The 22,991-nt window shown below is 40.1% G+C and overlaps 1 protein-coding gene and 1 non-coding gene across 2 annotated transcripts in view; both read left to right on the top strand.

Annotated features, from left to right (window-relative positions):
* PLAC1 (placenta specific 1) overlaps positions 1-22,991 on the top strand; it is a 198,004-nt gene continuing 175,013 nt past the window's right edge. Inside the window, exon 1 of the mRNA XM_025372465.1 lies at positions 1-89. The gene's annotated coding sequence lies outside the window, so the exon portion shown is untranslated. The remainder of the gene's footprint in view (positions 90-22,991) is intronic.
* On the top strand, positions 3,930-4,070 carry LOC112616802. Its single transcript, XR_003117803.1, has one exon. It is a non-coding gene; the product is annotated as a U4 spliceosomal RNA (small nuclear RNA).

Here is a 22,991-nt window from a genome sequence, read left to right as displayed (position 1 = left end):
ACCTCTAGGAGGAGGGTGAAGCTTCTTGTCTTCCAGACATTCCCGAGGAAAACTTGCACGAGGAGTCTGTCAAGGAGTGCCACCCTTTGGTAATCTTTATTAATATATACCTAATATGTACCTTCTGTTTGTGGCATGTGATACTGATGTTCCATTTATTATAGTGATAGGAAGCTTTTTATTACAGTAAACTTGGCAAGTCGTATAGTAAAGGAAAAGTGACATAATTTAAATACATCTTGAGTAAATGATAGTACGAATGATCCATAGCCAGATATGACCCAAATCTTAAAATATACATAATTACTTTGATCCAGGAAAGTATTGGGTCACAGTGGTGTGTGGAACTGTCTGTATGAAGAAGTTAGAAGCTGTGGAATCTGTGTGGAATGCTCTTGCCGGGTTCTTTATAGATTTCCTCTTTTTTGGGATTCTGCACTTTTCCTTTCCCTTTTCTTTTCTCTTTCTTTTTTTTTTTTTTCGGAGTTTCTTTCTTGTTGCCCGGGCTGGAGTGCAGCGGCGCCGTCTCGGCTCACTGCAACCTCCGCCTCCCGGGTTCAAGCAATTCTCCTGCCTCAGCCTCCTGAGTAGCTGGGATTACAAGCACCCGCCACCATGCCCGGCTGATTTTTGTATTTTTAGTAGAGACAGGGTTTCACCATGTTAGCCAGGTTGGTCTCGAACTCTTCACCTCAGGTGATCTCCCTCCCTCGGCCTCCCAAAGTGCTGGGATTTCAGGCGTGAGCCATCGCGCCCAGCCTATTCTGCACTTTTCTTCTTCTGTGAGGTGTGGTAAGAGAGGTCAGGAACCTCTCTCCTTCAGCTTCTAGGGGGAACTGGAGTGTGGCTGAGGTAAAGTGGGGCTAAAGAGCACTTCAGGCCTGGTTTGCTTACCTATCTCTTCTGACTAAAAAAGTGGTTAGAACTCCAGAGCTACTGTCAGCATGCAGCCCTCAGAGAAAGAAGCTTCTAGTCTGGATCACTGAGGCCTGCCTTCTTTGGCCAAAAGGAATTTTTAGTCTAGTTCCCCTGATGACTACTGAAGTAGTCTGGGGTGAAAGCCCTAGCGCTTTGAATCTGCCCTCTAAGCATCCATCTCCCTCAGAGACCTGTGGGTTGTGGGGAGGAAGAAGGGAAGAGGGGCTGTGGCTGTTGTAGGTGAGGGGTTAAGAATTCTAGAATTTGTAATCTTCATCATGTGTATTTCTACCTCAGAGACAAAATTAACATCTCATAACAGTGGTTTAATTTCTTTGTTTTTTCATCTTTATTCATTTGTATTTATTTTTGAATTATGGAGGAGAAAAGCTTATTATAAGAAGTTGAAACCTCATAGAAGTATGCAAAGTAAAAAATACTCCCCCTCCAGCCTTTTCATCTATAATGTAATAGTTTGATTTGTGTACCTAATTATCTTTTTCTTTTCTTTTCTTTCTTTTTTTTTCTTTCTTTTTTTCTTTTTTTGAGATAGTGCCTCACTCTGTCGCCCAGGCTGGAGTGCAGTGGCGTGATCTCGGCTCACCACAACCCCTGCTGCCCAGCTTCAAGTGATTCTCCTGCCTCCCGAGTAGCTGGGATTACAGGCGCCTGCCACTGTGCTCGGCTAATTTTTGTATTTTTAGTAGAGACGGGGTTTCACCATGTTGGCCAGGCTGGTCTTGAACTCCTGACCTTGTGATCCTCCCGCCTCAGCCTCCCAAAGTCCACAGTGCTGGGATTACAGGTGTGAGCCACCGCGCCTGGCCCTAGTTATCTTTTTCTATACATAGGTGAACATATTTGTAATAGATGCACATGCATATTTTAAATTTTTTATTGAAATGTAATGTATATACAAAAAAGTGTACAGGTTGATGAATTATCACAAACTAGATATTCTGGGGGAATGTTCTGTGTGACCTGGGTGATGGTTACATGGGTTTATTCATTTGTGATAATTCCTGCAGAGTAAATGGCTGAAAATGAGCAGTAGGGAGCAACTCAAGAGTTCTGGAATGTTCTCTATGGACCTGGGTGATGGTTACTTGGGTTGATTCAGTTTGTGATCATTCATAGAGTGAATGACTAGAAGTGGTCATTTGGGGGCGCCTCAACAGTTTTGGAATGTTCTATGTGACCTGACTGATGTTTGCTTAGGTTCACTTTTTCAGCATTCATAGAGTGAATGACTGGAAGTAGGTATTGTGGGGCACCTCAAGAGTTCTGGAATGTTTTCTGTGGACCTGGGTGATGGTTACTTGGGTTGATTGCGTTTGTGATCATTCATAGAGTGGATGACTGGAAGGGGGCATTAGAGGGCGCTTCAAAAATTCTCAAATGCTCTGCACTGAGGTAGGTGATGGTTTATGGGTTCATTTTTAGCAATTGTATGAACATTCCATAATTTAACCCTCAAATGATCATTGAGGTTCTTTATAATTTATTAGTATACACAAGTAAATGTTGTTATTCATTTAAATTTGTCTGCTTCTGTATGTATTTCTTCAGGAGAGATTCTTAGAAGTGATAAATTGTTGGGTCAGACGGCATGTGCGTTTTATTATTTTCTTTTTGGAAAGGTAAGACAAGTTCAATGTAAAAAAATGAAATAGCAAATAAAAAGGACATATAGGGAAAAGTCAGTTTTCCTCTTAACCCTTGACCTCCAGTTCCATCAGATCCTTTCTCAGAAGCAACCAGTGTTACCAGCTTCTGGCAGGTTCTGACAGAGATAGTGTGTACATTGCATATATATTTACATATTGTTATAGGCATTGCTTAAAGCCCTACCACCACCCCATCAAGATTGTACCAATTTATAATCTCATCAATAGGATTTGAGAGTTCCCTTTCCCCTGATCCCAGGGATATTTTAGGGGTTCTGAAAAGATTTGAGTAAAAAGGAACAGGTTTTATTCATTCATCCATTGGCAGTACATTAATGTGCTTCAGAATTCAAAAGGTACAAAACGTCTGCCTCCCACTTTCATCCCCTAGCTGCCATAGCTCCTTTGCCCCAGAGCAATTGTGTTTTCAGTTTCTTGTGCATCCTTACGGAGAAAGTTTGCATATGTAAACAAATCCATCTATATAGTCTTTTTTTCCCTGAAATTTTACACAAATGGTAGCATATTTGTATGAGCGATTACTACATGACCTCCCTCTCCTTTTCCCCTCAAAAACCTAAGCGGCTTAAAACAATTATTCATTTTTTTCTCATGAGCCTGTGGGTAAGCTGGGAGTATTTACTATTCAGGGCCAGGCTCAGATCATTGTGGCTGGTTAGTTGATGGGTCAGTTGGGGATTGGTTGGTCTAGAATGGCTTCAGCTGGTCTTGTTCAGCTCTACTTCATGAGGTCTCTTACCCATAAGCAGTCTAGTCTGGGCTTGTTCTCATCGTAGTGTCAGGACTCCACAAGAACAGAAGCACAGAAGGCCTCTGGAGGCCTAGACTTGGTTCTGGCACAACATAACTACTGTCTTATTCTGTCGACCAAAGCAACCCACAGGCTAGCTAGCCTGGATTCAAGGAATGTGAGGAGCTGCAAAGTCACATTGCAGGGTGTATGGGCTTAGGGAGGGGAAGAGCTGGGGCCATTTATTCTATCAAATACAATACTATAGGTATTGTTATGTACCTTACCTTTTTTTTTTTTTTTTTAACCTAACACTGTATCTTGGAAATGACTTCATATTAGTCTACAAAGAGCTTCTTTGTTTTTTATTCTATTTCATTTTGCCAGCCCCCTATTGAAGGAAACATATTGCTTCCAGTCTTTTGCTATTATCTAACAATGCTGCAATGAATAACATTGAACATATGTCAGATAAATTCCTAGAGGTGGAATTACTAGGTCAAAAGGTATATGTATTTATTATGTTTGATAGTGAATTCCAAATTAAACTGAAAATTTTGTAATTTTTTTCCACTCTAAAGAAATAGAAGTTCAGTTTTGTGCAGTGGCAACATCATAGCCAGTGAGGTTTGTCTAAGGAGTGATTATTGCTAATTGAAAACTTTTCCCAATACCCCGCCATGATGGCTTGAAATATAGTTGGCATCGGCATTTTTTGACAGTCTGTATGGAGACTAAACTAAAAATAGAAATGAAAAAAAAAGAAATGGAAGTTCATAATTAAAAATTTTTTTTTGTACAAGTTGATGGGGTATATGTGAAATTTTGTTACATGTATATAATGTAACATGTATAGTATTTAGGGTGTCCATAACCCAAGTACAATATATTTTTGTTAAGTATAGTCAACCTAATGTGCTGTCAAACACCTTATTTATTCCTTCTGTCTTACTGTATATTTGTACCCTTTAACCCACTTTTTTTCATCCTCCTCCCTACTCCCAACTCACCCTTCCCAGTCTCTGTTATCTGTCTGTCCACTCTCTATCTCCATATGATCAAGTTTTTTAGTTCCCACATATAAGTGAGAACATTCAATATTTGTCTTTTTGTGCCTGGCTTATTTTCACTTAAGATACGACTTCCAGTTCCATCGATGTTGCTGAAAATGACACGATTTCATTCTTTTGTATAACCATATAGTATTCAATTGTGTATATGTACCACATTTTCTTTATCCATTCATCTGTTGATGGACATTTAGGTTGATTCCATATCTTTGCTATTGTGAATAGTGTTGCAGTAAACATAGGAGTGCAGGTATCCCTTTGATATATTGATTTCTTTTCCTTTGGGTAGATACATGGGACTGCTAGATCAAATGGTAATTCTATTTTTAGTTTTTTGAGAAATCTCCATACTGTTTTCCATAGTGGCTATACTAGTTTACATTCCCACCAACAATGTATAAGAGTTCCTGGCCGGGCGCGGTGGCTATGCCTGTAATCCCAGCACTTTGGGAGGCCTAGGCAGGTGGATCATGAGGTCAGGAGTTCGAGACCAGCCTGGCCAATATGGTGAAACCCTGTCTCTACTAAAAATACAAAAATTAGCCAGGCGTGGTGGCACACACCTGTAGTCCCAGCTACTGAGGAGGCTGAGGTAGGAGAATCACCTGAACCCAGGAGGTGGAGGTTGCAGCGAGCTTAGATCTCACCACCGCACTCCAGCCTGGGCGACAGAGCAAGACTCCGTCTCAAAAAAAAAAAAAAAAAAAAAAAAAAAAAGTTCCTTTTCTCTGCATCCTCACCAACATCTCTTATTTTTTGTCTTTTTAGTAGTAGCCATTCTGACTGGGGTAAGATGATATCTCATTGTGGTTTTGATCTGCATTTATCTGATGATTAGTGATGTAGAGTATTTTTTCATACACCTGTTGGCTGTTTGTATGTTTTCTTTTAAGAAATGTCTATTCATGTCCTTTTCCCATTTTTTAGTGGGAATATTTGTTGTTTTCCTATTATCTGAGTTCTTGGTATATTCTGGTTATTAAGTCCCCATTAAATGAATAGTTCACAATATTTTCTCACATTCAACAGGTTGTTTCTTCACTCTATTGATTGTTTCTTTCACTGTGCAGAAGATTTTTAGTTTAATTTGCCTATTTTTGTTTTTGTTGCCTGTGCGTTTGAGGTCTTAGTCATAAATTTTTTGTCTAGATCAATGTCCAGGAGAGTTTTCCATAGGTTTTCTTGTAGTGTTTTTATAGTTTCAAGTCTTATGTTTAATCCATTTTGAGTTGATTTTTGTATATGGTAAGAGATAGGGGTCCAATTTCATTCTGCATATGGTTATTCATTTTTCCCAGCACTGTTGAAGAAAGTGTCCTTTCCTCAGGTAAGTTCTTGCTGGCTTTGTCAAAAATCAGTTGACTGTGTATGTGGCTTTACTTCTGAGTTCCCTATGCTGTTCCATTGGTATGTGTGTCTGTTTTTTTTACCAACACCATGCTGTTTTGGTTATGATAGCCTTGCAATATATTTTCAAGTCAGGTAATGTGTGATGCTTCCAGCTTTCTTTTTGCTCAGGATTGTTTTGGCTACTTGGGCTCTTTTTTTTGTTTTGTATGAATTTTAGGATTGTTTTTTCTAATTCTGTGAAGAATTATGTTGGTATTTTGATAAGGACTGCATTGAATCTATAGATAGCTTTGGGCAACGTGGTCATTTTAACTAGATTAATTCTTCCAACCCATGAGCATGGGTTTTTTTTTTCCCATTTGTCTATGTCATCTTCAATTTCTTTTATCGGTGTTTGTAGCTTTCCTTGTAGAGATCTTTCACCTCTTTGTTTGAAATTATTCCTACATATTTTATTTTTGTAACTATTGTAAATGGGATTACCTTCTTTTCTTTCATGGCTAGATCATTATTGGCCATCATATAGAAATGCTAATGATTTTTGTACATTGATTTTGTTTCCTGCAACTTTTTATTTTAAGAGAGTCAAACCTACAGAAAAGTTGGAAGAATAGTACAATAGAAACCCATATACCCTTCATGAAGATTAAACACTTGTTAACATTTTGCCACATTTGTTCTCTCTCTGTGTGTATACATATATATAATGCTACATAGCACATACATATATATATACATATTTTATGAACCATTGGACATTAATTTGGAGATATCAAGACACTTCTTCAGCCTGTATTGCCTAAATACAAGGATGTTTACCTACATAATCACAATTTTGTTAACACACCCAAGAAAGTTTTGACAGAATAATAGTATTTTATTCATAGCCCATATTCAAATTTCCCGATTGCCCCAATAATGTCATTTAGAACTTTTGTTTGTTTGTTTGTTTGTTTCAATCAAGGATCCCAAATTCAGGATCAAAGGTCATACAAATTCATGTACTTGTCATATCTCTAGTAGTCTTTCATATAAAAGTTTCCCACTTTTTTCATTTTTCATGAAATATTCATTTCAAAGACTTTAGGCCAGTTATCTTGTATCATGGCCTATAATTTGGATTTGTCACATTGTTCCCTCATGAATATATTCAGGTTAAACATTTTTGGCAAGGATACCACATAGGTGGTTTCCATTGCATCTCGTCAGGAGGTATACAATGTCAATTTGTCCTATTGCCAAGTTTGATCACTTGGCCAAAGTAGTGTAATCCAGATTTCTCCATCGTAAAGGCACATTCTCCTCCTTTGTAATTAATATTAAATTAATATCTTTAAAGTATGACCGTGTAAATGTTCTGTTCCCCAACAATTTTCATCTGATAGTTTTAGCATTCATTATGATCCCTATCTGAATCAGTTTTTAACATAGTGGCTACAAAGGCATGTTTTCCAAATTCTGTTGTTCCTTCCACATTTATTAGCTATCCATTCTTCTGTAAAGGAAGCTGAATCCCTTCTTTTTTCATGTCACTTCAAATTCTTTTTTAAAATTAATCAATGTGTTATAACCTGTTACCATTATTGGTCTCGTGTCTAAATAGACTGACAAAACAAAGCAGAAAGTCCAGAAATAGACCCAAGTATATATGAAAATGTAATCTTTAATAAACGTGGTATATCCAAATTATTGGGGCAAAGATGGACTTTTTAAAGAAATTCTATTGGCATAACTGGATAGCCATTTGGATAAAAAGGTAATTTGGTCCCATACTTCACATTGTACCCTAGAATAAGCACCAAATGGAGCTTATCATATAAAATTTAAAAAAAAAACCATATATGTACCAGCTGGTCCAAATATTTTTTTAAAAAACCATGTAGGCACTAGAAGAAAACGTGGATTAATTTCTTTATAATCTGGGTGTGGGGAAAGCCTTTTTAAATATGACTCCAAATCCATATGCCATAAAATGATGAGTATTTTCAAGTACATAAAAATTAAAGTAAAAGCCTTTTTTTGCATGGTAAAAATCAGATAGGCAAAGTCAAAAGAAAGATGATGAAGGCTAGGTACGGTGGCTCACACCTGTAATCCTAACACTTTGGGAGGCCAAGGCAGATGGATCTCGAGGTCAGGAGATGGAGACCATCCTGGCTAACACGGTGAAACCCCATCTCTACTAAAAATATAAAAAATTAGCCAGGTGTGGTGGCGGACGCCTGTAGTCCCAGCTACTTGGGAGGCTGAGACAAAAGAATCACTTGATCCCAGGAGCCAGAGGTTGCAGTAAGCCGAGAGCACTCCAGACTGGTGACAGAGCAAGACTACATCTCAAAAAAAAAAAAAAAAAAAAAAGAGGAAACCGAGAGGTACCTAAATACTTATAATGCATATACTAAATAAAGGGCCAATATCCCAAACATATAAAGAACTTTTAAAATCTAAAGAAAAAAGGCTAAAAAGTCTCAGGAGGAAAATGGGCAAAAACATGAATACATAGTTCACAGAAGAAAGTATACAAATGATCCTTAAGTGTATGAAAAGATAGTCAACTTCACACATAGTAAGAGATGCAAATATCTTTAAAATACACAGTCAACTTGACCATCTGGATTATTTGGAGAGGAGGAGCAATGCCAGGTTAGGTTAAGTTCTCCCGTTTAGGCATTCCTTGATCTCCCTGGGCTTCACCTTTTATGGCACTTATCTGACTTGTAATTATAGTGTTTGTTTAATGTCTGTCTTCCATACTAGTTACCAAATGTATAAGAATAGTGACCAGACTATCTTGTTCACACTGGTATCCCCAGCTCCATGCACAAAGTAAATGCTCAATTAACATTTGTCAAATCAACGAACAAACAAATTACAGAGTACTTATACTCACCAATGAGAGCTACCACTTAATAGTTGAATGAATGAATGAGTAACGTGGAGGCAAGGAATTGAATCTAAATCTATGTTTTCTATAGTTCTCTCTCCCTGCTTCTCTTTCAGTTCTTGCCCACTTTCCATGGCAAACTCTCTCTCCTATTTTTTTCTCCCTAATTTCCGTCTAATTTCCACATGCTAGCTAAAGTAAAACCTTCAGCATGGCCCATGCTCATAAAATGTGTGCCTAGATCAAAAATAAGAAAAGTTGCAAATTTACATGATAAATTGGATGTTAGCATCTGAAGTGCTTTAAAATGGCCTGCTTTCTTATCTTTCTATAATTATTTTCTCATGCACCAAAATAAGAAAACTGAAAAATAATTTATTGTTAAAGTCATTCCAACATTCATCTTATTGCTAAAACTGCTTCCTACTGTTTCGTTGCAAACCTACAGTATTTTAGCTTTACTTTTGTGAATCAAATTGGCACTCTAACCAGCATAATTTTGTCTCTTCAAGAAAATGCATTGTAGGCACCAAAATAAATAAATACATAAAATAAAACAATAAATGTTTGAAATGTAGCACATTTGTAAATTGGAAGACAGCATGTTTATGAGTGCTTGTTGATTAAATTTGTTAATGAGCCCTTAAGAAATTGCCCCTTTTTCTCCTACCACTAGAAATCCTTGATGGATTTTTCGATTACATCTAATTTTCAACATATAGAATAAAGCCTTCCTTCTGTGTTGACTTTTACCTCAGAAGTTGAGTGAGTTACTTGATTTTTACAAGCCCAGAAAAACAGGCTTCCCCCAGACAGTCATTGTAGAAGGAGTCTCTTGGTAGCAGATTCCATTTTTTTCTAGAACTGTAATTATAGATCGATCCAATAAATGTTACTTTAAAATTTTGCTCAGTGGAAAGGCACTATAGAAAAATCGCATGTATTAGACTAAAGCAGCTTGAATCTACTCCCTATCTTGTGAATGTTTAGGAGTTTTGATAGCCTATATAAATAAGTGTGCTGCATGGCAGCAGTTATTACAATAAAACAATATTCTGCCGGATTTTGTTGAAGTTTTGATTAATGTGAATATAAATTGATAGGGACAACAGAAAGTTTGAGGTTAAAATTTAGGTAGCAACCTTGCCATAACATATTGTAAAAGTACCATATGCTCATTGGAGAATATATGAAAAATAGAAAAAAAACGTTTAAAGTGAAAATAAAAACACCATAATTACACCAGGCAGAGACAGCTATGCGTTTGTGGGGTTTTCTATGTGATGGAACTCATATGCTATATGCAATATTTTAGTCTATGAAAGTACTTAAACATTGATAGTATTTTTTAAAGAAATATTTTGTGTAATCCAGGGTATTTAAGTTTTATGGTTTCGCACACTACTGTGGCGAATGGTTTGAGACTCCCGAGTCGAGAAACGAATTCACAGATGTCCTGTTTCAATTACCTGCAGATGTCAGTGTGGATCTGAGTGTGATTCAACACTTTGTTCCAGGATGTGGTGGGACAGTTGAAGTCCAGTTGTGAACCAGTTGCTTATTAAACAAATAACAGTTTAGTTTGGATGAGAAATGTGAGCTGTAAGGACCTCAAGTCTCTGAAATTTCTTTTTATAAAATCTAAATAAGCATGGATATATTTTCCGGTTACATCTAGTTCACAGAAGATTATACCATCGCGTTCCTGCCCCTGATTGTTTAACCAGCCTTTCTAAGATTAGTTATAGTGTTGGAGAAGCAGAGTTGATGTCGTTGGGCTTATTAAATTTGACTTCAGCCCAGATGGCAGGTCTGAGTGATACATTAGGAGCTGTGTTGGTTTATTTTTTGCTGTTATCGTATATTTAAACGCAAAGTTTAAAACCGATGATTCCAACTCTAAAAGGGCATCCTCTTTGCCATTGCTTCTGATGCTTATCTGCTTTTCTACAGGATCCCGCTCTTTCATGCAACTTCGTGACATGAAAAGTCAATGTCGATTAGGCTAGGAAAATGTCAGGGAGACTTGCAGTGGCTCATTTTACCAAAACACAATTGTTTCTCGGGTCACGACACAAATCTACCATCTGTTTCATAAGCTTGCAAGCTTCCTCTCAAGTGTAATTTGCTATATATACTGGTACAGAAATTGTTGGTAGCTTATGTTTACCTAGCAACATAATCTGTTTGGGAGAAGGCTGTGGGAAAGGAGGCTTTGTGGAGGAGGATTTTCTTTTTCTTTCTTTCTTTTTTTAAAGAAAGCAGTTTCTTCATCTACAAATTATCTTTAAGTGCAAGAAAGGCGGATGTGCTGGCCCAAACAATCTGCCTTTTATACCATTTTAACCTAAATTGCCTAGTAAATGCTCACTTTGGGGGTTATTTTTGCCATGTCAATTATCTCATATATACATGAATGCCCTCTTTTCAATTTGTTTTTCTTTTCCTACAAATCACTGTGAAATAACTGCCTTGACCTTCTAGCTGTAAAAGATCACCGAGCCTTGGGACTGCCTGCATCTGTCCAGTGTATATTTCTGCTGTTTCCCAGTGCTCTTAGTGTGACTTGTGGGTTTTGAATGTTGAATTTACATTTCAAGGATGTTTGTCAGGGCCTGGTAGTCTTTAAGTTAAATGTAACAAAATCAAGCAGCCTGCACTGTGTTGTCTGTATTACATTAATTTTCATTTAGTTGAATGAGCTGTATATTTCTACCTACTCACTTTCTTAGCTTTCTTATCAGCAAAGCAATGTGTCTGTTGAAAGAAAAAAAAAAGCCAAAGGGAGAAAAAAAAGTTCCGACTTTCCTTCATGTTAGTTATAGACATCATATGCTGGTAAAGGTTACAGTGTACTTTCTACATTCATTTTGAGAAGGGAAAGAAAGTGTTGTCCTGTCAACTTCCTTCATGTAACACCAAGGTATAATTTGCTGCAGGCTTATTGCATGATATTGCCCTTCTGAAAGTGACTGGTTTTCCATTTTAATCTACAGCATTATGTAGTTCTCAATGAAGAGGCAATGTGGAGGTTACTAACCTACTTCCCCCTCTGAAAAAAAACAAAAGGAAAAGAAGAAATGAAAAGAAAAACGAACTTCTATAGCATCCTGAGACTTTGAAACTAGTCCTGAGAAAAAACTGTGGCAGAACTGTTATATGGACAAAGTTCCTTTGGCCAGAGCCATCCCATGTCTTTCATCTTACAGCCTTTGTTTCTGCCCCCTTGAGTCCCTAACTCTTCACAAGCCCAGAAATCTCACAATGCAGCCTCACAGAAGAGCACTGATAACTTCTTACAGAGTTGGCCCTGACAGTTTTGCGAGGAACATAGGAATTAACTGGGTTGGAGGGCAGATTTCCTTGCATCACTGGGGGCAGTCATTAATAATACAAACATTTATTCTTGGTGCTCTCCAGTAATGCTAGTCATGGAAGTGAGAAATTGACAGCTTGAGTTGTGAAACTGAGACCCATTTTTATACAGAGCAGATAGTTAAAGGCAAGTGAGAGAAGATGAGCTCATGAGAGAAGGGCTGACAAAAGAAGAGCAGAGGACCGGGCTTTTGCAACAGAAGGGAGATGTAGGATGAAGGATCCTGGAGGAGTGAATGATCAAGGAGGGAAGCTTATTGTCTTATTTAACCAACACTTCTTCAGCAATGGTAGCGTGCCAGGGACAAGAGATGGGAGGAACAGGATAGAGAGGAGACATTTTTAGGAGGGTGATGAATGAAAATAAAATGGTGGAAGATGCCCCAAAAGTCTTTGGTGGCTTTATTTCTGTCGAGAAGGTCAGAAGACAGATTGCAGAGGAGCAAGAAAGGAAAGCAGCATTCATTCTAAAAGTTTGGCGGCATTCTAGAGACTGGTAGCTGGAAGGGTAGGAGGGTCACTTGTGGAGCAGTTGTTGATGTTGTTGTTGTCGATGGTGATGCAGCTGTCTGCATGAGATTGAAGAGCCCATGGGATAGGAAATAAATCAGAGGTCCCTGGTGAGCAGTGCTGTCCACTAGAACTTTCCACGACGATGGAAATTATATACATTTGCACCATCCCATTCAGCAGCCGCTAGCACCACGTGGCTGTTGAGTACTTGAAATGTGGCTAGCACAATCAATAAACTAAATTTTTAGTTTTCTTTCATTATAATTCATTTACATTTTTCTTTTTTTTTTTTTTTTTTGAGACATAGCCTTGCTGTGTTGCCCAGGTTGGAGTGCGGTGGCATGGTCTTGGCTCACTGTAACCTCTGCCTCCTAGGTTCAAGCGATTCTCCTGCCTCCCCCTCCTGAGTAGCTGGGACTACAGGTGGCGCCTCCACACCAGGCAATTTTTTTTTTTTTTTTTGTATTTTTATTAGAGACAGGGTTTCACCAGGTTGGCCAGGCTGGTCTTGAACTGCTGACCTCAGGTGATCCGCCTGCCTCGGCTCCCCAAAGTGCTGGGATTACAGGCTTCAGCCACTGCACCCAATCATAATTCATTTACATTTAAATAGCCACACGTGGCAAGAGGTTACTATCTAGAACAGCAGAGGTCTAAAAGAAGAAAATAAATGTGGGAATGAGAAAGTGGGAAGAAATGAATTCTAGAGCAGAGTAGGAGGCAGTAACTTAGTATTTAGGAAAAATCTTCATCTAATTAGAGATGCTCTCGCATCTCCAATAGCTAGGAGAGTTCAGACCCATAGCGTAAATGTTTTCAGCAACCCAATTGTCAAGCTCATCTACTAAAAATGGGAGAGTTGAGAGGAAGAAGACTTGGGGGCCCGAGGAGAAAGATTGGGATATTCACAGCATACGGTATATCAGGAACAACTGGGCAGTGATGGGAACCAAACTGTGGTTGACAGCATGAGTTTGTGGTGGGCCAAGTCTAAGAGGCTCAACATGGGCCAAATTTGTACTGAGCCAAATGCGTGCAGTTCCATATAAGGTTCTTTCTGGAATAAGAAACAAACTAAAAGGATCTGGAAAAAGGATATTATGCAATTTAGGCTTAGAAAGTTATATTTGAGTATATCCCAGCAGCTCTGTTACTCTCTCTTAAACATTTTCTGATAAATTGCATTAGTTTTTTTTCTGATGAATTTAAACCTTGATAGTATAAAATGTATCTGGAGGAATCTCACTAGACAGGTTAGGGCCCTTCTGCCTGGGTGGTGTTTGGTTAGGGTTATCTGCAAGATTCCATTGCTTGTTCTCCTCTTGTTCTCCAAGCAAAAGAGCTTTGGGGTAGCTCACCCACGCCTTTCTGGTGATAGGAGTGGGGATGGTGGGGGCTTCCTTATAGCTAGAAAAATTATAGCTCTGTGTAAGCCCATTGCTATTTAACTAACACTATTTCCAGATGTTCTTGGAATGGAGGCCAGGGGCAAGATATGCTTATTGCAATACAGCTTCTATTTGTGGGAAAGGAGAAAAATTAAAGGAATGAGCAGATAGAAATGGAAACTGATCAGCTAGTATTTTTCTGTATGTTAATAACACAAAAAGAATTAATTATGAACTGAACAGAGTTTTCTTTAAAATCCAGGTATTAGGCAGCAATTTAAAATCTTGATTTTTTTATAGAAATATCTCAACAAGCTCAAATTTTTAACTTCAGAAACAAGTGCACTCTTTGACTACCTCGTCAGTCCTGTGGATATTTCTGTGTAGGCATTTGGTTCTTGTTTTCTTCTGTCGCCCAGGTTGGAGTGCGGTGGCACGAACATGTCTTACTGCAGCCTCAACCTCCCAGGTTCAAGGGATCCTCCCACTGCAGCCTCCCGAGTAGCTGGGACTACAGGCAAACGTCACCATGCCTGTTTGTTGTTGTTGATTTTTGTTTGTTTGTTTTGTTTTGTTTTGAGTCAGAGTCTCACACTGTCACCCAGGCTGGAATGCAGTGTCACGATCTTGGCTCACTGCAGCCTCCACCTCTCATGCTCAACAATCCTTATGCCTCAGCCTCCCGAGTAGTTAGGACTACAGGCAGGTGCCACCACGCCTGCCTACTTTTTGTATTTTTTGTAGAGAAAGGGTTTCATCATGTTGCCTAGACATGTGATAGCATAGAGAGAACCTGGGATTAGCGTATCTAAGGCCAGTTTTGTCACTAACTGACTGGATCACCTTGGCCTTAAACTCTAAATCCTGTTTGTTTTTCTGTAAAATGGAGATCGTGCTACTTGCTAAACTGGCTTTCTCACAGGGCTTCTTGTCTAGGGTGGGAAGCCATACTGGATAATTTCAAAGTCCTTTTCTGGCTCTTAATATTCTATGATTTTATGGTAGTGAATCCAAAAGTGCTTTGAAAAGTGTTAAGTAGTGTACATTGTAATGTTGGTGGCATTATCATCATTATGAATGCCTCTTTGGGGTTCCGAGAGGCTGATATTCTCCCTGCAGCTGCTAACAGGCCCACCACACAGCAAGTTTCCTGACTCTCAGGCCAGGGTTCTCTTTCTGATCCCATGATGTCTCTTTTAAAAATTAATAAGCTGAGTGACTAGCAGAGAATTTCCCAAGAGGTCCCTACTATTTCCCCAGTCCCACACACATTTATTTTCTCTTCCTTGGCAGAGTGCAAATTTCACTACAGGCCACTGAACAAAATAATGTCTTCTTTTAAAATCATTAAGCTGAGTGACCGGGCGACTCGAAATATAGCAGGGTGTTTCCCAGGGAGGTCAGGTCACCACTTTCCCCACCCCCTCCTCATTTATCTTCTCTTCTCCATCAGAATGCAAGCTGCCACACAAACCTTTGGGCATATGCTCTTTTGGCCTCCTGGATAGGCCCGCGTTAGCCACAGGAAACAAGCAACTAAACAGGCTGCTCTTGGTGCCGATTGGCCATGGGTTAATGAGAGGTTTCATTTAACTCTAGGTGGTCGATGGTGTTCCACCCCACCTCTCCCAGAGTATGTCATTGTCCTGAATGAGAAGGCCTAAGGGCAATGTTTAGAAATGAGTTTAAGCTGTTACACATCAACTAAGGATAAAGTCCTCTGTGCTTCTGTCACCCTTATAGCCTACTCTATACCATTCCTCTTAGCATATACTGCCTTGGGCTGTTTTTATTTTTTCCAAAGCATGTGGCCTGTATCCCTTACTGAAACCCTTGTAGCCCCTTGAACATTGAGCACAATGTTCTGTAAACAATATTCACATAATTTGAAAAACAAAATCCAAGCAACGTAGAAAATACGATCTTTTGAAGTATTTACAGTCCAAAAGAAATTATACTGATACTAATCCAAGAGACTTGGAAGTCTATTCACTTCCACCCTTTCACCTCAAATTGTACAGATTGGTTTAACAGCCCACCATGTCTCACTAATGTTAATGTATGGTTACCTCTGGCAGTCTCGACGCTGGGATCTGTGAGTGGAGCCTGGGCATCAGTTAACTTTGCCAATGACTGTGATATATCATCTATAATATATGATACGTGATATGGCCAGTGGAGCCAAACAAGTCATTGGAGAGTGAGTTATGGGCTTTCTGGACAGAAGAAGTATTGGGTCAAGTCCAAAAACAGCATTCAATTTTCCTACTCTGTAAGCAGCAAGAAAAATGAGGGCCAAGGTGACCACAATCCTATCTAGCCTCTACATCTGCCTTTACCAAGATGTTTTTAAAGTCCTTGATGTTAACTCCAGAAAGGCAGTAAAAATGGACCAACAGCAGAGAGATGTAAAGGGTGCCTTCCTGTCTCTTGGGACAATGAGGCAGCCAGCCAGCCTGGCCAGCTGAAGGAGAACAAGGCAACCTGCCCAGCAAGACAAAGCAGAGGTCAGGCAAGGAAGTGAAACTATTCTGCAAGAGGGGTGGGAGTTTTGAAAAATTAAAAACAGGTCAAGGAGGAAGCTGATGATGGGAACTGAACCTCAGGCCACAGGCCTTTGATTGTATACCCTCCAGAACAGAGTGTCACACTGAGCACTGCAAGTAATCTGGCTTTGCCTGTGTCAATGTGTGTTATCCTCAACCTTGGCATGGGTGAATCTTCAATTCTCAAGCTGATTCATTTTAAATTCAACAAAAACAAGGGAGAGGTGGGGAGGGGAACAGATTTTAGGGATTACTTACCTCCCTCTGAAACTAATGCTGGTGTTTTCTAACCCAGCACCTTGCAACAAAGGGAGAGCATGTTAGCTTCCTTCTGGGAAAGGAAGGAACTGGACTTACTGTGGTTTGGGTAGTGCTTGCTACTGAGGCATTAATCAGGGTCCTGACATAGCTGGAAAGGGCTGGTTTCCTTTTCATGTATAGAATCATAAAGGGGGCACAATATTCAAACAAAAGGCCAAGGAAACCTCTCCCAAAGATCCTATCAACTGCAGTTCTGGACCAAGGAGTCTGGCCAGAAGGGAAAGCCCATTTTAGAAAAGGACCCTGTTTTTCCAGGCAGTGACATTCCTGTTACTGCGGATATGACTATAGTTCCAAAGAGGTCACTGAGATAGACCTTAACTTCAACTGGCTTTCAGGGACTGGCCAATTCTTTATGGTAGGGTTATTTTTCATTATCTGTAACATTAAGAAGTACAGATCTCCTACACTTAAGATGGTAGCCATTGTGGTTTGATATCCCACCATCCATTTTACCTCTTACATTGTTTAATATAAGTATAGTTTTGGGGATTGCTTCCAGCTCCAGTGGGTGGAGCCTGATTAGCCTGAGCCAATCTTGGTAATGCCATGTCCCTGGATTTTTCAGCTATACCTCGCTACAACGATTGACTTGGGAATGGGCATATGACTAAATTCATATCAATGACAGATGAAGGAAAGTGTGCAGTGGGTTTCTGAGGAAAGCTTCCTCATTGTTAAGAAAGAGATCTCTCTCACTCCATATGTTGTCATACATGGGTGTGAGGTCTGCAACTGCTGCAGACATCTCACTCAAGCTTGAGGGTAAAGTCAACTGGAGTAGGAGGCCAGGACAAAGAGAAGAGTGGGGAAAAGGAACCAAGGCCACAGAATTATGTCGGCCCTGAAGCCATATGCCTCTGGATTTCTAGTTTTATGAGCCAATAGCTTCCTCATTTTGGAAGGTAGATGGTGACAAGAGAGGATGGCTTGTCCCTGAGACAGGAACTCCCAGGTCACCCAGTGGAGACTCTGGGAGACTGATACACACACACTGGACTCAGAAGAGACTATAATCTGGAACACCGATTTATTCAATGACAAGGAGGATGTGTCTTTCCAGGACCTGAAATACTTGTGTCCTCCAACTTCCAATCCCAGTATCAAGATACCTAGGAACCCAGGCTGGTAGTAAAAAAATAACAAACAGCAAAAGTAATAATAACCAACAGCCTAGTTTGCCCAAAGTCACGTAGCTTATAAACAGCAGAGCACAGGGAGTCAACAGGTAGACTTTGATCTATCTGAGTCCAAAGCCAAAACTCACAAGTAGTTTATCTAGCCTTTAGTGACAATCAGGAGGTTATTCCGATTGACAAAAACAATATACTGAGCCCTTGCTATGTGGCTGGCCGTGTGCTAAGCACTCAACATGTATTACTTCATTGAATCCTCACTATAACCCAGTGGGGACAGGTATTACGATAATTCCCATTTTATAGCGGTGGCAACAGAGGCTTGGAGAAATGAAGTCAATCCCCAAGGCTACATGGGTAATAAGTGGCGGGGTCACCTGATACGATTTTAGGGTATCCACTATTCTTTAAGGAATCATAACCAAGGGAGCGGGGAGAAGAGTAGCATTTAGGTTGTTTCCTCTGGTCCCATCCAAAATATACCTTTTTTTTTTTCATTATTTTTTGAGATGGAGTCTCTCTATGTTACTCAGGCTGGAGTGCAGTGGCATGATCTTGGTTCACTGAAACCTCCGCCCCCTTGGTTCAAGCAATTCTCCTGCCTCAGCCTCCCTAGTAGCTGGGATTACAGGCGTGTGCCACACCCGGCTAATTTTTGTATTTTTAGTAGAGACGGGATTTCAGTATGTTGGCCAGGCTGGTCTCGAATTCCTGTCCTCAGGTGATCCACCTGCCTCGGCCTCCCAAAGTGCTGGGATTACAGGCATGAGCCACCGTGCCCGGCCCAAAATGTATCTTTCTGATGGCCTAAAGAACTTATGTCCTCTTCCTTAAACAATGCCACACACTTGCTGAGAACGTCTTACAATCCAGATGTCCTTATTCGGTATTCACGTTCGGTTACCAAAAACTTTCGTCACAACCACATCAAGATAACTGATTTCGTATTGGTTAGCCCTTTAAATTGATCCCTTATGGTTGAGATTTTAGAAACCACTCAGTCTCTTGCTGATTTTGAGATAGTACCCTAGTCTTAATAGCATCAATGGCTGGAGTTTTTCTTCTTTCAGAGAGTGACATTGGCTGGCCTTGTCCCTACATCCCAGGAGTCTACCTTATTTGCATCCTGCAGACCTCTCCTTACTGTTTTCAGAATTTTTATGGTGTTTAATTATTCATTCTTGCCGGAACCATACATCTTTGCTGTAACTTATGTTTCTTTTGGTTCTTTACTACGTCTTTATTTTCTAATTAAATTATTTTAATTGTTTTATGTTTGGAGGTCTTCTCTCCCCCACAACAAAATGACAAACTTCTTTCAGGCATTGACTGTATTTTCTGCTTTCTACACATTCCCCACAGCACCATACAGAAAGTGGAGCCCATAGTAAGCATTCAGTGAATGCTGATGGAATTGAATTATGAACTATTGTCTCATATTCAGTCTTTCCCCAAGGGCTTTTGGTTAGAACATTTGGCCGGAATGTCATACAGACAAAACTGAATTAGGAAAAAAACATGCAATATATGTTAGAGTCAAGGTTTCAGGCTTAGAATTTTGCATTACCTAATGTTTTGACTTCTTTTCAAGTCAGTTAGTTATTATCTGGCCTCACAAACATTGCCTTTCTTGTTACATCTTCTAGGTGGGATTTTTTTTTTCTCTTTGTCCCGTAATTTCACATTAATCCCTCTCAAACAAATCCTTGAGCATGGTTTTTCTTCTTGCTGAAGAAGTCACTGTTGTGGCCATCCTAGAGTGGCGTGCTGTGAAACATGTGCTATTTCACTTCTGTCTTTGTTTTTATTTGCTTGTCTTTCTGTTTCTGTTTTCTTTTCTTTTTCTCTCTCTTTCTTTCCTTTTTCTTTCTTTTTACATTAACAACTGCCTGTAGATGACAACAGCTAGAAGGCGACAACAGAAAAAGGAGGCCCAGCCCTTGCTGTAGCTTACATCCTAAAAGGGGAAAGACAGGACATCCAAATGGAACAAAACACACACATTTGAGGATTCCAATGCAGGAGAGGACAGAGGAGTCATCAGTTTGAACCTAATTTAGCCCCTTAAGGAAGTCAGCACTGAGACCATTGCCAAAACTTTATTGATTCCTACTTTGGACTTTAAAAACACCCTCTCAGAGTTGAAAGGAGAAAACCACTGTTGTCTTTTTTTCTTTTTTCTTTTCTTTCTTTTTTTTTTTGGAGACAGAGTCTCGCTCTGTCGTCCAGGCTGGAGTGCAGTGGTGTGATCTCTGCTTACTGCAACCTCTGCCTCCTGGGTTCAAGTCATTCGCCTGCCTCAGTGTCCCAAGTAGCTGGGACTACAGGCATGCGCCACCACGCCCAACTCATTTTTGTATTTCTAGTAGAGATGGGGTTTCACCATGTTGGCCAGGCTGGTCTCGAACTCCTGACCTCAGGTGATCCGCCCGCCTCAGCCTCCCAAAGTCCTGGGATTACAGGCTTGAGCCACCCGGCCCAGCCCACTGTTGTCTTCCTTACTTCGCACTCCATGCTCCAGGGTGTGCAGCCACAGTCCTGTGCTCTCGGTGCCTGGGCAGGGATAATCAGGAAGTGTCAACTCTGTTGTCGAGGGAACAGTAAGCCTGTCTGCCCATCTTCAGTGATGAGGTCTCTTTGAACTTACATATTCAATACCTGGATTTAGGCAGCAGTGGCCCCCTTTAGACAGCCATACATAAGAACTGACTGCATGAGGGTGGAAAAAGGCTCTTCCCACTGCCCATCCCCCACCCAGCCCCTGCACCTGTGACTGTTTGAAATCCCCACTCTGCCAGCTTTGTTCCTCAGTAATCCCTGCTGAGGGAATTCAGGCCTGCTCTCCACAGCCACTTCCATCTGCACTTGGCTTTCTTCTTGAGTCCACAGTTCTGGCAAGGGCTAACTTCTTCCAAGTCAGTGAGAGGAGAGTGCACGTTCAAAATCATCTGCCTGAGATTGGAGGGAGTGGAAAATGGGAAACATGCTCAGTGTGGAGGCATCTCATTCTTTTGGAAAAATCTGAAACCTCCACTGGTTTACTGTTTACCGGCTGCCAAGTGTGTTCTTTTTTTTTTTTTTTCCCAAGACAGGGGACACCATCTCTGCATCTCATTCTAAATAACAGACAAACTATATACAGTGCTTCTTCCACCCATTACAAAATTGCCAAATAAGGTGGGGTTAGGAGTTGGCTTATTATCATTGTTGTTTACCACAAAGGGGTCACAGTTGAACTGCTTTGAGTAAAAATAAGGTGGTGTTACTCTCTCCCTCCTCGGTTATTGGGTATGTCTATTCCTTATCCAAAATTTCCAGACAGTTCCTGTCTCAGAGACTTGTTACCCCTAAACTACCTTGCTACCTAATTTAACAAAAAGGAAAGTATGAAAATTAGATGCTTGCTCATTGCTTCTGACATTTTTTCTTTCAAAGTTCTCCTCACCGTACTACAGTGGAGGGAAAGACTATGAACATACATTTGTTACGGGTATACTTTTTTGATTTGGTAAAAAGGCTCTGCTATTGTGAAGTATGTCTTAAACATAAACAATAAAACCTCATAAAGTCAGCTTCTGTTTATCCAAAGTGGTGGGTAATTGGAAACTGGATTATAGAATCATAGATTTTTTAAAATAAAATTGTTATCAAAGCATAATATCCATGTCAAAAAGTACACAAATCGTTAGTGTACAACTTGGATTTTTACAAAATGAACATAACCGTGTAACCAATACTCAGATCGAGAAACAGAACACTTTCCTTATATTAGTTTCTGTGGTTGCCATAACACATTACTACAAATTTCATGGCTTAAAACAACAGAAATGTATTCCTTTGCAGTTCTAGAGGCCAGAAGTCTGAAATCAAGGTGTCAGCAGGGCTGTGTTTCCTCCAAGGGCTGTAGGGGAGAATCCTTCCTTGCCTCTTCCTTCTTGGAGCTAGTGGCTCCAGGCATTCCTTGGCTTGTGGCTGCATCACTCCAGAATTCTCTGCCTCTGTCGTCACATGGCCTTCTGCTTCTCCCTCTTCTGTGCCTTCTCCTTTGCCATCTCTTATAATGATACTTGTCATTGTAGTTAGGGCCCACTCAGATAATCCAGGATGAACTTATCTTGAGAGCCTTAACTTAGTTACATCTACAAAGGCCCTTTTCCCAAAGAAGGCCACATTCACAACTTCTAGGACATGGACATATCTTTTCTGGGGCTGCCATTCAACCTAACACCCCTCCCAGCGACTTCCATGTCAAAGGTAACCACTGTCCTGACTTCTAAAAGCATAGATTAGCTTTGCATGCAATTCAGTTTTCTATAAATAGAATCATAGAGGATATATACTCTTTTGTGTTTGTCTTCTTTTGCTTAACATCATGCTTGTGAGATCTCCATGGTTGCTTACAGCTGTTGATCATTCACTCTCATTGCAGTATAGTATTCTATTGAATGCCTTTTTTTTTTTTTTTTTGAGACAGAATTTAACTCTTATTGCCTAGGCTGGAGTGCAATGGCGCGATCTCAGCTCACCACAACCTCCGCCTCCCGGGTTCAAGCGATACACCTGCCTCAGCTTCCCGAGTAGCTGGGATTACAGACATGTGCCACCACGACTGGCTCATTTTGTATTTTTAGTAGAGACAGGGTTTCTCCATGTTGGTCAGGCTGGTCTTGAACTTCCGACCTCAGGTGATCTGCCCGCCTCGGCCTCACAAAGTGCTGGGATTACAGGCATGAGCCACTGCACACAGCCTGAATGACTTTATCACAATGATCCATTCGACTTTTGAAGGCCTTTGAATTACTTTCAGTGTTACCATTATGATAATGTGGTTATGAATATTGCTGTATTTGTGTCTTGGGGCAAATGTGCATATATTTCCATTGGGTATACCTAGGGGTGGAATTTTTAGGTCCTAGGATATGTGTATGTTCAGCTTCAGTAGACAATGCCAAAGAATTATAGATTTTTTAAGTTAGAATTAATCTTTGAAATCAAGACCAGATTTAAGTAATGCTTCACTTAAATAAAATGCAAATAATAATCCCAAATCCACTAATCCAAAAAACAGTATT

The sequence above is a fragment of the Theropithecus gelada genome, chromosome X (genome assembly GCF_003255815.1).
Source record: "Theropithecus gelada isolate Dixy chromosome X, Tgel_1.0, whole genome shotgun sequence".
Classification (NCBI taxonomy): Eukaryota; Metazoa; Chordata; class Mammalia; order Primates; family Cercopithecidae; genus Theropithecus; species Theropithecus gelada.
This window is presented reverse-complemented; position numbering and strand designations above follow the sequence as displayed.